Source organism: Numenius arquata, chromosome 9 (assembly GCF_964106895.1).
Source record: "Numenius arquata chromosome 9, bNumArq3.hap1.1, whole genome shotgun sequence".
NCBI lineage: Eukaryota > Metazoa > Chordata > Aves > Charadriiformes > Scolopacidae > Numenius > Numenius arquata.
The window spans coordinates 33,437,847-33,453,621 of NC_133584.1; the positions used below are offsets into that span (position 1 = coordinate 33,437,847).

The 15,775-nt window shown below is 41.6% G+C and overlaps 1 protein-coding gene across 1 annotated transcript in view; it reads left to right on the top strand.

Annotated features, from left to right (window-relative positions):
* Nucleotides 1-15,775, top strand: part of EYS (eyes shut homolog) — an 895,325-nt gene that overhangs the window by 519,156 nt on the left and 360,394 nt on the right. The window lies entirely within an intron of this gene.

The window sequence follows — 15,775 nt, forward strand, 5'->3', positions numbered from 1 at the left end:
GCCTCATATTGTGTTCAGCTCTCCCTGACCCCAATGCCAATCTTCCCTTCTTCCTTGGCTAGTCAGCAGCAGAAAGATAATTTGCCTTACTCCGTGGGGACTATGGTTTTCCTTTCCTATTTCACAACTTTTCTGAGTACTTCCTTTCCTGTGCATCTAGATGTTTTTTCACTACAAAGATTTAAAATGAGTCTCTCAACATGTCTGGCATTCTAACTGTTTATAGTGATGTATATGGGAAGCTAAAAAATTGCCTAAGCTGTTATCTTTAAAATATTTGAAGAAAAGTCAACGCTAGCAGAAGTGCAATGTTTTATTTTAAAGATTGTACCTTTGTTGTGGCCTGTTCATTTTACTAAAGCTAGGTGTTATATAGATAGTGCATGTATAAGGCATTCTCTACACTTAGTTTCAGAATTTTTTGCTTATGCACTTTTTCAAAGTAATTACTTGTACAAGAAATAAGCCAGGAGTCCTGTTTTTCAATTTGGGGAGTGGAGTTTTACTGAAGATTTGATTTCTGTACAAACTGGTCTTTTGGGGATATACCTAAGCTTTTGTTGCATTCCTAATAGGTAATATGCTTTCTTGATGTAAGTAATAACACTGAGTGAAATGCAGTTAGTAAATGCAGTTATATCTGTGTATCTTCCAAAATATCATGTCAGCTAGTTTGCTTATGTTCTCAACGGATAAGATTTAGAATTCTTTCATTTTATATTGATTCACTGTAGCAGTTTGATTCAGAAAATTTAATACCTCTGTTCTGAGCAGCCCCACTTGTTCTGCTGCTGGCCCTCATAGAGAATATAAGTAATGGGAAGGCTTCCATTTACTCAACTCTTGAGGTGACTAAAACTACGTCTACACTTTTATTAAGAATATGATTTACAGAGTTGTATTTGTCTGCTGTATAATACTTTGGTAAGACTTAACGAGTTTTTGGTGGCCGTGTAATTTGCTGTCAGTCCAGGGCCAAAATTGTTGATTTTTTTCTTTTCTCTTATGTGTTTTTGTTGGTTTTGGTTGGTTGGTTGGTTGGTTTGGGGTTTTTTTTCCTTTTCTACATTTTTACCCTTAAAGGACTGAAAAAGGCAGATCTTTTCAGCTGTGGGATACTTCTGACCACTAGGTTGGCTGAACTGTGCTATAAACTAGGAGGACTAATTGCCACTGGAGGGTCTTCAACAGTATTCAGGATAGCAACCTCAACAGATGTTCTCTCTTCACACTTTCTTGATTCTGCTGTTCAGGTCTCAGTAAAATAAAGTCTAATATCACACCTGTACCATATGTGGCTGCTGATATTTCCATAGATTTAAAGTCAGTACCTTTTCCCCAGCATAATTATGATACAATCTCATTTATCACTAGTTCCTTAATGACACTTTCTATTTTCCCTACACAAGTTGCATCATTAGAGCAGCACCAGACTGTTGCTTTATCTGCCACAGACACGAGTTCAGTAATTAGTAACATACCAGGGGCTGAAATAGAATTAAATAGTGAATCATTACTCTCCCATGGATTACAGTTTACAACTGATTCTACAAGTGTAGCTTCAGTTCTCTCTAGGTTGCCTCAAAGGGGTCCTGAAGAATTGTCAGATGTCTTTTCAGCATGAGAAGAGCTGTGGAGACTATGAAGTCCTTCAATAATTTCTCATTCCCCAACAAAGATACACGTTTAAAACCAGATATCTTTCCTCAGTTTGTTAGTTAGTCATGAAACTCAAATGCAAACATCTCTTCCTTGTGAATATCTGGCTATTACTGCTTCATCCATCAGCCAGAGACTCACAAACATCAAATCACAGTCTGCTGATTCTTTAAGTGGGTTAAGCCAAATATGTGCAACATATTCTATGACTGGAATAAAGCTGATGAATTCTCAGGCCAGGTTCTGCATAGCAAACAGTCCCCCTTTTATGAGATATTTTGGATTAACTCAGTGATATTTACCAGCTGGTACACACTAATGGGAGCTGCTGCTATTACTTCTGGGTATTTGTTTTCTTCATAACATAATCACATCTCCGACTGGTAGAACTGTCTGTTCTGCCTTCTCCTTCACAAGAATCAGATACTATTTTTCCATGTTTTGGTTCATATTGTCTGACTATTTTTCCTTCAAAGATCATCTCTTTATAATCAACATTTTCGTCGCTTACGTCCTTTAAAGAGATAAACGTAGACTTGACAAAATGATTAACTACTATTGAGCAGTTGACAACAGCGGAAATTCAACAATTGCTGGAGTCAAAAATGCACGATCCCATCTAGTTATGGAGGTCTGTCATTCATTAAGTCAGGGTACTTTCTTAAACGTTCAGCTGAGTAGTTTTCAAGAACTACTTTTAACCCACATAGTGAATAGTAGTTCTGAGTTGAAAACACATCTACTAATAAATGCAGGTAAGACTCTTAAGATATTTTCAAAAACAACCTGGTCAAGCATTCTTGATTTATATTTTCTGCCTGCAAAAACTTCAGGTATAGGCTTATAGACGAATACCTTGAAAAGCTGTCATTATTTGAATCTTCTAGTGATGAATTATCTTACTTGGTTTTATCTGCACAAGCCTTGTCTGTGCAAACAGAAACTTGTAAAATGTTAGTGACAAAGTGTTTATCTTTACATACCTGTTATCCTGCTTTAAGTTGTGCCTTATAAAAATATTAGCAATGTTGTACTGAAACATATGATGAGAAGACACAACTGCTGTGCATGATAAGGAACTCCTCATGACTCTAAACACTGTCTTACCTAGACTTCACAGTGTATCTGCAATGGATTCAGTTTCTGGCCTTTAGTAGCTCATGTTATCTGTTGAGTTCCTCTTTTCTATTCAGACAACTTTTTGACGTGTTGGGGTGTTTTTATACAAAGATAAAAGTGCCTGTCAAGGTTGCCAGGTGCTTGAAAGAGATTTATTGTAATCGGGCAGCAGCCTGTTCAATGGATACAGCACCTGCTGCTGTACCTGACACAGATGGTTATTCTTCATGTTCTGCCACGTAGGCTACTAGATCAATACAGAAGCAGGTTGAAGGCTGCTATAACGCTGGCAGGCAATCAGCAACTGAACACTTTCACTTCACTACTGTAAAGTTTTCAGGATTTTGGGTGTAGCTTTCATCATACTAATATATAAATTCAGGAAGTATCTCTATGGTTACAGTATATATGAGTATGATTATTGACATTTTTGAATGTAAAATAAGTATAGAGAAAAATGTATTTTTATCTCTTGAGAGAATCATTTTTATATATTATATAGATTATGGCTACATATTTTGAAAACAGTACTTTTGTAAGAACATTACAACTCTTTCAGAAATAAAGTCAGGGAATTAACACACACAACCTTATGAATTGTGGAATTAAATATTAGGGAACATAAATTGGTTTGGACTATAGTTTTATACTGAACTTTTATAAAAATGCTTTCTACAGAATGAATACCCATCAAGCCAAGAAAAGGTTTTTTTTATTTTTATTGCTTTTCATTCTTTGCTTGGGGATTTATGTAGGAAAAATGGTTTTATTAATCAATTGGAATTGCACAGAAAGTTTAAAAAGGATTCTAGACTATGAAAGATATGTATAAAGACAAAGCCAAAAGACAAGGAAAAAAAGGGGCTTGTATGGAATAACAGTTGTTTTCCTGTCAATATTTGTCCATGTAGATTAGATTTCATTCTTAGTATGCATACATAAATACACAGATCAAATTCTTTCTGCCAGAAGTGCCTCCTGGTACTCTGCCTGCACTCATGAGGTCAGATGGTCTGAGCATACCACTGTGGGTTCCCAACAGATCAAGATATGAATCAACATGGAAATAAATCTCAAGCTCCACATCTAGTGGATAACTACTGGCTTAGAAAGGTTCCCTCTGAACTAGCAAAGAAAAATGTGTTTCTGGTTTTAACAAGTCTGTTAATCTCTCTCTTTTTTTTTTTTTTTTTTTCTTATTCTTTAATACCCTCAGTGTGAAGTATATTTGCACAGGTTATGCCAAATACTTTATAAGTATTTCTTTCAATGCCTGTGACTTGTTTGGGGTCCATAGTTATCCTACTTATTGGCTTATACAATATCAAGACACCTAAAAGTCACCAAGACCATAGTATTGCATGCCACAGTTTAGTTGACCACCATCTGCTTCCTCTTTGAAAGTGGGAGGCCGAAATACACCAAGAGGAATACAGTTGGCACACATTTTCCTTTCACCTTTCCTGTAAAAGCATCAGAGAGATTCAGACAGAGATCTAAAAGGCGATATCTTTCAATATCTTGTTTTCCATGGCTGGATCTTTTTTTTTTTTTGTAGTGGAAAGAATAGATGAGGAATAATAATGCATCCCCAAAAGTAATGTTTGCCATTGTGTTGATGCATAAACAAATCTATGCTTTGTTAAATGGAAGAAATCTGACTATTATAAACCCAAATGAGAAATGCTCTTGGATAAGTAAGATCCTTAATACACTGGGTATCCATAATAGAAGAAATGTGTCAAGCTGTTAAGCCTGCAGGATGCTTTTGTGCTTACTAGACCTAGTGTATTTATTAATAACCCATATTAGTAAAATTTGGGAAAAAAAGACTGATGATCCACCATCGATAACTTGCACTCTGGGGAAGATGGGAGCTACATACTTTTCATATAGTTTAGTGTTGTTTTTCTCATCTGACAATGAGTTCATACATTACAACAAGTTCTAAGAGAGTTTAAAGTAGCAGAGGCCTCTTGAAAAGGCAGGATGCATTTCTTTGGCAGAAAGGTATATTCTTTGGTCTGGTCTCCAGGTATGCATTTCAACCATCGTTTGTGGCAAAAAATGTTTTGTAAATAAATTTGTTCTGAGAAAATCAGATGTTTATAGAAAAGCTTTTACAGGACCAGAGGGAATGATCTAAGTTCTTCATCACATAGAAATATCTGTTAGCACTCCACAGAGTTCTGGATGCAAGCTTAATTTGCTATTCGTAATATAACCACACTCATGTTGATGTGAATATTCTCCTGATCACAATTACAACAGCAGTAGAGCTTCCATCTGAGCTTTGAAACCTCTTCAACATGAAGGCAGTCAAAGAAATTTTCTTTAGAGGTAGTTTCCTCGGGTATCCAAAGATCTGTGAAGACATGCAAGGTTTTGTTCACTTGGTATCTCTGGTCTAGATTATGGAGCTCAAAAGTATTCTACCACTAGCTTGAAAAGTAACCCCATTTTTAAAAATACAGTGTTATTTGGGAAAATTGGTTCTGCACATTTATAGACCACTTCCATAGTAATGGCTTCCGTACAGGCTATCCAGCAGCAAAGGTAAGATGAGGGAAAATGCAGGCCCTGTGCTTAAGGATGCAGGGAACCTAATGACAAGGGACACAGAAAAGGCCAAGGTACTCATTGCCTTCATTGGCTCATTCTTTACAGGGAAGACTGGCCTTTGGAAATCCCTGAGACCATCGAGAGGTTTGGAGCAAGGAAGAATCATCAGAAACTGCCAGGCTTGAAGGGCTGTGTTCAGCCAAACAGTGTCCTGGACTACATAAGGGAAAGTTTTGAGACCAGGTCAAGGGAGCTGATTCTTCCCCTTTGTAAAGCACTGGTGAGACCATATCTGGAGTCCTGTGTCTATTTCTGGCTGCAGTGCAGGAGACATGGACTTACTTGAGTGAGTCCAGGAAAAGGCCATGAGGATGATGAAGGGATTGTAGCATCTCGTGTATGAGGAGAGTCTGAGGGAGTTGGGATTTATTAGCCTTAAGAACAGAACGCTCAGGAGGTGATCTTACCTTAGCAGAAGGACCTTATAAATATGGAGCCAGAGACTTTCCAGTGGTGCCCACTGACAGGACAAGCAGCAATTGACACAAATTGAAATGCAGGAAATTCTTAAGTTTTTTTTCTTTCTTCTGTTCTTTTTACACTGTTAGGGCAGTCAATCACTGGAACAGGTTGCCTGGAGAGATTGTGCAGTTTCCGTCTTAGAGTTATTCAGAACTGGACACATGTCCTGTGCAACCTGCTGTAGCTCACCCTGCTGTGAGCAGGTGATGTTGGATTAGATGATCGCCGGAGGTCCCTTCCAACCTCAGTTGTTCTGTGATTCTGTGACACCCTGTAATTGTCAGGAGAGAATTGCCTCACAGACATTGTTTAAAAAGATTCATAGTATTTATTTCCTTGCAAGCATCTAGTTCATCACCAAGGGTGGGATTCGTTTTACATGTAGCTATCCGTTAGTTAATCTGTGTAAACTATATCACTCTGTAGTAAAAGAAAAGAAATGGCACCACCTGCTTTACACACCTATTCTGGAATAGGATGTAAACTCTTCTCCTTTCCTCCATATATAGTATTATGCTTCTTTCTCTCTCTTTTTTTTTTTTTTTCAAAGGAACTGAATATTGGGTTGACTTTTCCATTCATGTTATGTGTATGGATGGTGAAGCTCATAAAGACGTCTGGAAAACCAAAACCAGTAGAACCAGACATCAGTGTTAACAGCACAGCTCAGAGAAACAGGGCTACTACACAGCAGTGTAGTATATTTTATTATTTATGGAGAGTAGCACACATTAAACAAATACTTTACTGAAGTGGATTTTCATTGCACCACCTACTCCCACTGCTTAAACTGTTTGTGTTCAGCATGTATCATTATTTCCTTTAAGACTGCCTAACATATGAAGTGGGATCCGAAAATATGATTAATAATAGTCAAATCGGCACATACTGAAAAGCTCCTCATATGCAGTATTACTTTGTTTAAAATCTTGCCCTGCCAAACTTCAAATTTTGATTTCTCACTTTCTCACATTCAGTTGGTATTAATTAAAGACTCCTAGGAGAAAGGAAAATTCAGAGCGTTCATTGTTTTTACACAGTTTTCCATAATAATATGGAAACCACTACTCTGCACTTGTGAGACCGCACCTGGAATACTGTGTCCAGCTCTGGAGTCCTCAACACAGGAAGGACATGGACCTGTTGGAACGGGTCCAGCGGAGGGCCACAAAGATCATCAGAGGGCTGGAGCACCTCCCCTATGAAGACAGGCTGAGAGGGCTGGGGTTCAGCCTGGAGAAGAGAAGGCTCTGGGGAGACCTCATAGCAGCCTTCCAATATCTGAAGGGAGCCTACAGGAGAGCCGGAGAGGGACTCTTTGTCAGGAAGTGTAGTGACAGGACAAGGGGTAATGGTTTTAAATTGGAAGAGGGGAGATTTAGATGAGATATTAGGAGGAAATCCTTTCCTGTGAGGGTGGTGAGGCACTGGAACAGGTTGCCCAGGGAAGCTGTGGATGCCCCATCCCCGGAAATGTTTAAGGCCAGGCTGGATGGAGCTTTGAGCAACCTGCTCTAGTGGAGGTGTCCCTGCCCATGGCAGGGGGGTTGGAACTCGATGATCTTTAAGGTCCCTTCCAACTCTAACCATTCTATGATTCTATGAATAATGTAATGCTTTTCCATCTTTCTCCTTCATCGAGTTCTATTCAATTATAGACAGCGTATTCTGAGGCTTCTGAAAATTGTTGAAATTACATGACACCTTTGTCTTCTAATTTTGTTTTGTCATATTGATTTGTGTCTGTTACATTCACTAGGTCTGCCATCACTCTGATGATTCCTTTAAACTTTGTCTTTTGTCCATTCTGCCAGACATATCATTATTATTTAGCTCATTTTAGTTTCCCTGTTCTCAATAACTATAATCATATGCTGATTTTAAACGCATCTTGTTAGATCTGCTGTATCAAGAGAAGAAATGCTTTTACCATGGTTAAAATGCTAGCTACGTAGGTTAGCATGGAATTTCATGCAAAGGGAATGCATTGAACCCTGATCCTGTATTTGCACTATATCTGTAACTGCTAGAAAGAAGCTTGAACTTGGTAACTTTCCAGACCTTCACAAGCAGTCCTTCTCCTCAGCAACCTGATAAAGAACACATGGAAGTGTTAATGCAAGCCTGGCCTGCTTTTGCTTTTATTTAGGTGCAAATTGCTGCCCCGCAAGCAAAAAGCATTTTGATAGCCTGTAACTTTGAAGTGCATTTTTTACTTTGATTGCTTTGTACTCAGACTTCTAGGCAAGCAAGATATATAGGAGAATCTGTGGGAATTCTATGTACATGAGTGTCATAACAAGAAAAATGTAAACAAATGAAAATTAACCTTTCTTAAAAACTACGCATAGTGTTAATTACTAAGTTTCTGTATTGCAATGAAAATGAGTAGCTGAATATATTGACATGTTAAAATCTACATATGTAAATTATATATATTGTATATACACAAACCCTTTTGTCTGTGAAGTTTGTAAAATACACTCACAAACACACTAAGAAATGTCCATACACATACACATTCTGTGCTCCTGATACAGACAGATATGTTCCTTACTACTAATATGAACAGTTCTTAGTTCAGTTACTTTGAAAAATATTTTGTCCATTTTGATAATACTGATTTTTAAATTCACTTCATCAAATATTTAGCTCTCAGGTCAATAATCCTTAGTATTCATCTCAGTAAAATGCTATATCTGTGTAGTAAACAATGTTTCTTTTCTGTTTAAACATTGTCTAGATATATTAAAAAATCTATTTGTTAACACGATGTTAACAAGTTAACATCAAACTTTCAAATCTGTCATCTAGTCTGTCATAACAATGCAGAATGATTAGAAAATTTAAGAAGGTCAGTATGTGGCTAACTTTAAATCAATTTTATATAAGAATTTCTTGTGATGTAATGGTGATAGTGCAGGAAAATGGTATCTTGGGTTTATTCTTATTACAGTGAAATCTGAAAGAGAAATTTCAGAAGGAACAGAAGGAATAAATTTTACTCATCTGCAGAAATTATCACAATCTAATATGTGAGAAGTCCGCAATATTATCACACCCACAGCTCATTTATGAGAAAATGGGATTGATGAAGTGTGAAATAGCATCAAAATATTCAAAAAGTTTAAACAAGTAAATGAATGACAAATCACAGACTGTAATGTCTAAGTCCACCCTAATTTATGTATGTAATGCCCAGTAAGCCTCTTAGTATTGTAACATGCATAATATTAAAAATATTTGCACTGTATCTGAAGAGCACAGAAATGGTGTTGATCAGGTGATGGGACATTTGATAGAAAGTGAGGTTAAAGAAAGTCTATTACTTTAGTAATTTAATGCTCCTGACTAAGTAGAAAACCTTCGTGATTTCATTTATTTCATTAGGCACTCTTAGTCAAAGGAAACAGATGAATTGAACCAGTCTATTAAATTAGGTCACCTCATTTTTATTTCAGAGATATTTTACCTTGATTTTTTTACTTTGTATTTTCTGTTACCTGCATTTATCAGATTTAGATTCCAGAATTGTAAACACTGCCATTTTAATGTTCCTTCAGCTTAGTGCAGGAAGTAAAGAGGTTCCTGTATGATTCCCTCAGGCAAGTACCCGCTCACCAGCAGTGATAAGTTCTGAGAATAGTCACTGAGATCCGGACCAAAGAGAGGACTACAATAGGAGAGATGCACTATTGGATTCTAGTGCAAGGTCTCTAGTCCTGTAGTTGATAAACATTGTTGAAATAAAAGCATCTGCATTTAAGTTCTATTGCATTATGAATGCAAAGTATGACAGCTACCACCTGTCTAAGACTGGAGAAAAAAATATTAAGGGTGGATGGTGTATGATTTTCCTGAGCAAACCCGACCTGTATTTATGTTTAATTAATGTGAATTCTCAGACTCTATCCTGCTAAGAAAAGACAATAAATATTTAAGGGAAAATAATTCTTTCTTGATTTGATGCATCTCAGAAACTCTTCCTTTGATTGTGATCTCTGCTTGCATGGACATCACAGGTAGATAGAGGAACTGTTGGCTAAACATTATCTGTAGGTCTCAGTTTTGTTTTCAAATCAGTCATATCGGTACAGATGTAAAGACAGTAGTGTGTTTTTGAAATTAAAAGAAGAAAAAGAAATCTTCTAAAATGCTGATACGTGTTTGCAAGTGAAGGAGGCTGTAGGATGGGAGGGGTGGAAAGGAAAGAAATATGTGAGGTAGAAGGGTCAGGACAGAATAAGCAAAAGTGGGTGCACAGTGAGGTAACAGGGGATAAGAATCAAGCAGGAAACTTGATCAAAAATGTGAGAGCATTCAGGATGACATGTTTAGGAACAAGACCTGAAATGGTACAACAGGTTATTGATCCAGAAGAGAACTAGAGTGCCTGTACTCATGCCAGATTCCCTTCACTTTCTGCCAATGTATCGTTCCTAAAAATCCCCATATCTACCCTGCTGGAAACAAGAGGCAGTACCTTCTCATGAGTAAAGCAGTAGTCCTCCTACTGTGTGTCATGTAGTTCTCACTATTTTACGCTTTCAATACCTCTAATTTTAAAAGGCTTGCAGAGCTGTGAGCAAGAGTGGGTTATGCACCTCAGACCTTTGACCGGGGGGTTTGTCTTGTTTCAAGTAGCCATTAAATCTTTGTGTGCAGTTATGGGAAACACAAAATGACTTCATAAGCCAATCCTATTTTTTCCTTTGATGTCACATGGGTCACTTTGTCATAAAGAGTGAACTGATTACTCAATACTCTTGAGATAATTATGCATGATTAACCGTAAGCTACCCTGTGGCTTGACTTGGCCTGGCCAGCAATTTGTCACGTGTAGCTATTCTTTTTACTTCTTGAAAAGAAAGATGCAACACATTTTTTCCTATTAGCGAGCACACAGTGTGGAGCTGGAGCAAGTTCTCTTAAGCCAGTAGGTCGAGGGAGGTCATTCTCCCCCTCTACTCTGCACTGGTGAGGCCACAACTGGAATACTGCGTCCAGTTCCGGGCTCCCCAGTTCAAGAGAGACAAGAAACTACTGGAGAGAGCCCAGCGTAGGGCAACTAAGATGATGGAGGGATTGGAGCATCTCCCTTATGAGGAAAGGCTGAGAGAGCTGGGGCTCTTTAGCCTGGAGAAGAGAAGGCTGAGGGGAGACCTTATCTATGTTTACAGGTACTTAAAGGCTGGGTTGAAGGAGGATGGAGCTGGACTCTTTTCAGTGGTTCCCAGTGATAGGACAAGGGGCAACAGGCACAAGCTGGAACATAGGAAGTTCCATTCAGATATGAGGAAGAACTTCTTTCCGGAGAGGGTGACAGAGCCCTGGAACAGGCTGCCCAGGGAGGTTGTGGAGTCCCCTTCTCTGGAGATCTTCAAGACCCGCCTGGATGCAGTCCTGAGTAATGTGCTATAGGCAATCCTGCTTTGGCAGGGGAGTCGGACTAGATGATCTCTAGAGGTCCCTTCCAACTCTGACAATTCCGTGATTCCGTATTTATTGTCTCAGCTCTCCTTCAGAAGTCAGAGGTACCTTAAATACCTTTATATGCCTGTCCTGGGTCAGGCGGGGATAGGGTTAATTCTCCCCAGGACCTAGCAGGGACACAGGTATTCCATCCCCTGTGAGCCATGCCCAGGGGGTAGCCGGAGCTAGCCGGGAAGGGAAGGGGCAGGAACTCAGGGGCGGGGGGGTGGGGGTGGAAGAGGAAGTCATCCCCCAGGGGAGCAGAGCGGGAAGTCATCCCCCAGGGGAGCAGAGCGGTCGGGGGGCGTCCCGGGTGCGGTCGGCAAGCGGTGGTATCGTACTCGTGGCTGTGTATTCCTCTGTCGGTGTTATTATTGTTGTTGTTTCTTGCTCTCCTTGCTGTTCTGTTAAATTGCCTTTGTCTCAACCCACGAGTTTTTTGCCTTTTTCCTCCGATTCTCCCCTCCCGGCCACGCTGGCGGTGGGGGCCCGATCTGAGCGAGCAGCTGCCACGTGGTCCTTTGTTGCCACCTGAGGCCAAACCACGACAGTCCTTTTTGGCGCCCAACGTGGGGCACTCGGAGGGTTGAGATAAAGACAGATCTGACCAGAGCGTGCTAAAAGGAATTTGTTATCGGTATTTATTGTATTATTTACTGGGGACAATGTTGCTTCGTTTGTTTTCATGGCTGTGTTATGTAAACTCTTACATGCTCTATGTACTCCCCGTGATGATGTTTATCGCTTCTGGGAGAGGGCTCAGGATTATAATTTTGCTGTCCTGTGCGATATCAACTTATGATATGATAGCATCACTGTTCAGATGGTTATGTTGGGGCGTTTATTTGGCACTGCTTTCCTGCCCATATCTCGGGAAATTTATTAATAAACACACTGAGTCTATGGGGGAAGCAGGGGGGGATACTTTTCCCAGCTCTTTCACCTTCCTTTTCTCTTTCGTGCTGGATATGCCAGTTTTTGAGACTTTTGAATACTCTTGAGACACGCAGACCAGCTTGGTCCTATTGCTAGGTCTCCTGAATGTTTTTCAGTTTTTGTTTATGGTTAAGCAACTATTTAAGACTACCACCCCGAGATCTGCCCCAAGGCTGAAGAGTCATGAATGGCATGGCATGTGGGAGAACATGGGCAGGTATCTAGAGAGTTTTTCACCTCCAATGGTCTGGGATTTCACCACCGAACAATTACAGAACCCTGATAAAGTGATAGAATATTCGAAAGGAAAATGCTGTGGCTACTCCAGAGAGGCACAACTCACTGCATTGTGCTGGGCCCTGGCCAGTATCTACCAAGCATTGCTCAATGTTGCACAGCATCCTCAGGAGGAAGAGATGGAAACCAGGCCAACAGGCACTGCAGCTGCTCCAGCCCCTGCGGCAGGCACTGCAGCACCGTGGCTACTCTAACCCCAGTGGCAGGCGCTGCAACTGAACCAGAAAACCAACCTGTGCCTGTATCAGTTGCCCCTATCCAGAAGAAGAAATACACCAAGAAATCAATTCACTCAGCGAAGGATGACGATGATCCAGGGTTGTCACAAGAACAAGAGGAAGAGGCAGAACCAGAGATAATCACTCGATCCCTGTCCCTGAGTGAGCTGCGGGACATGCGAAAAGATTTCAGTCGACTTCCAGGTGAGCACATTGTCACCTGGCTGCTCCGGTGCTGAGACAACGGAGCCGGTAGCTTGGAATTGGAGGGTAGGGAAGCCAGGCAGCTGGGATCTCTGTCTAGAGAGGGGGGCATTGACAAGGCAATTGGGAAAAGGACACAAGCTCTCAGCCTCTGGAGGCGACTCCTGTCAGGCATGAGGGAAAGGTTTCCCTTCAGTGAAGATGTTGTATGTCATCCGAGCAAGTGGACCACCATGGAAAGAGGTATTCAGTACCTGAGAGAATTAGCCATGTGGGAGATGATTTATTATGACCTGGACAACGCCCAGTTTCCCACAGATCCTGATGAGATCCAATGCACAAGGTCCATGTGGCGGAAGTTTGTACGGAGCGCACCATCATCATACGCCAACTCATTAGCAGTGATGGAATGGAAAGGCGAAGAGGGACCAACAGTGGATGAGGTGGCTGCCTGACTTCGGCAATATGAAGAAAATCTGTCTTCTCCCCTCGTCTCAGCTGTGGAGAAACTGTCCCGGAAGGTCCAGCAACTTGAAGAGAATATGTCCTCCCCACCTGTACAAGCCAGTATCTCAGCTGTTAGGAACAGACGTTTTTCCACTCAAGATAGAGAATACAGGGAGTACACCCCACGAAGCACCCTGTGGTTCTGCTTGCGTGACCACGGAGAGGACATGAGGAAGTGGGATGGACAACCTACTTCAATCCTACGGGCACGGGTACAGGAATTGCAAGGAAGAACAACCACAAAAGCAGATCTCCCCAGGAAAAGTGCTGCCCCGGTTTCCAATGTGCAGTTCCCCAGACAGAATAGAAGGCCTGAGCCTACTTCTGATCCCCTTGAAGGAACTTCCAGAGCATTTCTGCAAGAGGCGAGTAACGGATACTATGACCAGTATTAGAGGGGCCCTGCCTCCCAGCCAGGTGGGGGAAAGGGACAACCGGGTTTATTGGACAGTGTGGATTCAATGGCCTGGCACATCAGAGCCACAGGAGTATAGAACTTTAGTGGACACAGGTGCACAGTGTACCCTAATACCATCAAGCTATAGAGGGACAGAACCCATTTGTATTTCTGGAGTGACAGGGGGATCCCAAGAATTGACTGTACTGGAGGCTGAAGTGAGCCTAACTGGGAATGAGTGGCAAAAGCATCCCATTGTGACTGGTCCAGGCGCTCCATGCATCCTTGGTACAGATTATCTCAGGAGAGGGTATTTTAAGGACCCAAAAGGGTACCGGTGGGCTTTTGGCATAGCTGCCTTGGAGGCGGAAGAAGTTAAACAGTTGTCTACCTTGCCTGGTCTCTCAGAGGACCCTTCTGTTGAGGGTCGAAGAACAACAGGTGCCAATCGCTACCACAACAGTTCATCGGCGGCAGTATCGAACTAACCGAGATTCTCTGATCCCCATCCACAAGCTGATTCATCAACTAGAGATTCAAGGAGTGATCAGCAAGACTCGCTCGCTCTTTAACAGTCCCATATGGCCAGTGCAGAAATCTAATGGAGAGTGGAGGCTAACTGTGGACTATCGTGGCCTTAATGAAGTCACTCCACCGCTGAGTGCTGCCATGCCGGACATGTTAGAACTTCAATACGAACTGGAGTCCAAGGCAGCCAAGTGGTATGCCACAATTGATATCGCTAATGCATTTTTCTCAATCCCTCTGGCAGCAGAGTGCAGATCACAGTTTGCTTTCACTTGGAGAGGTGTCCAGTACACCTGGAACCGACTGCCCCAGGGGTGGAAACATAGCCCCACCATTTGCCATGGACTGATCCAGATTGCACTGGAACAGGGTGAAGCTCCGGAACATCTGCAGTACATTGACGACATCATCGTATGGGGCAACACAGCAGAAGAAGTTTTTGAGAAGGGGAATAAAATAATTCAAATCCTTCTGAAAGCCAGTTTTGCTATAAGACGAAGTAAGGTCAAGGGACCTGCACAGGAGATCCAGTTTTTAGGAGTAAAATGGCAAGATGGAAGCCGTCAGATCCCAATGGACGTGATCAATAAAATAGCAGCTATGTCTCCACCAACTAGTAAAAAGGAAGCACAAGCTTTCCTGGGCATTGTGGGTTTTTGGAGGATGCATATCCCAGATTACAGTCTGATTGTGAGCCCTCTGTATCAAGTAACCCGGAAGAAGAACGATTTTAAATGGGGTCCTGAGCAGCGACAAGCTTTTGAACAAATTAAACAAGAAATAGTCCATGCAGTAGCTCTGGGGCCAGTCCGGGCAGGACAAGGTGTTAAAAACGTGCTCTACACCGCAGCCGGGGAGAACAGCCCTACTTGGAGCCTCTGGCAGAAAGCACCAGGGGAGACACGCAGTCGACTCCTAGGGTTTTGGAGTCGGGCATACAGAGGATCTGAAGCCCGCTATACTCCAACAGAAAAGGAGATACTGGCAGCATATGAAGGGGTTCGAGCTGCTTCGGAAGTGGTTGGTACGGAAGCACAGTTCCTCTTGGCACCTCGGCTGCCGGTGCTGGGTTGGATGTTCAAAGAAAGGGTCCCTGCTACACATCACGCAACGGATGCTACATGGAGTAAGTGGATTGCATTGATCACGCAGCGAACTCGAATGGGAAACCCCAGTCGCCCAGGAATTCTAGAAGTGATTATGGACTGGCCAGAAGGCAAGGATTTTGGAATGTCACCGGAGGAGGAGGTGATGCATGCAGAAGAGGCTCCACCGTATAATGAACTATCAGAAAATGAGAAGAGATATGCCCTGTTCACTGATGGGTCCTGCCGGATTGTGAGAAAGCATAGAA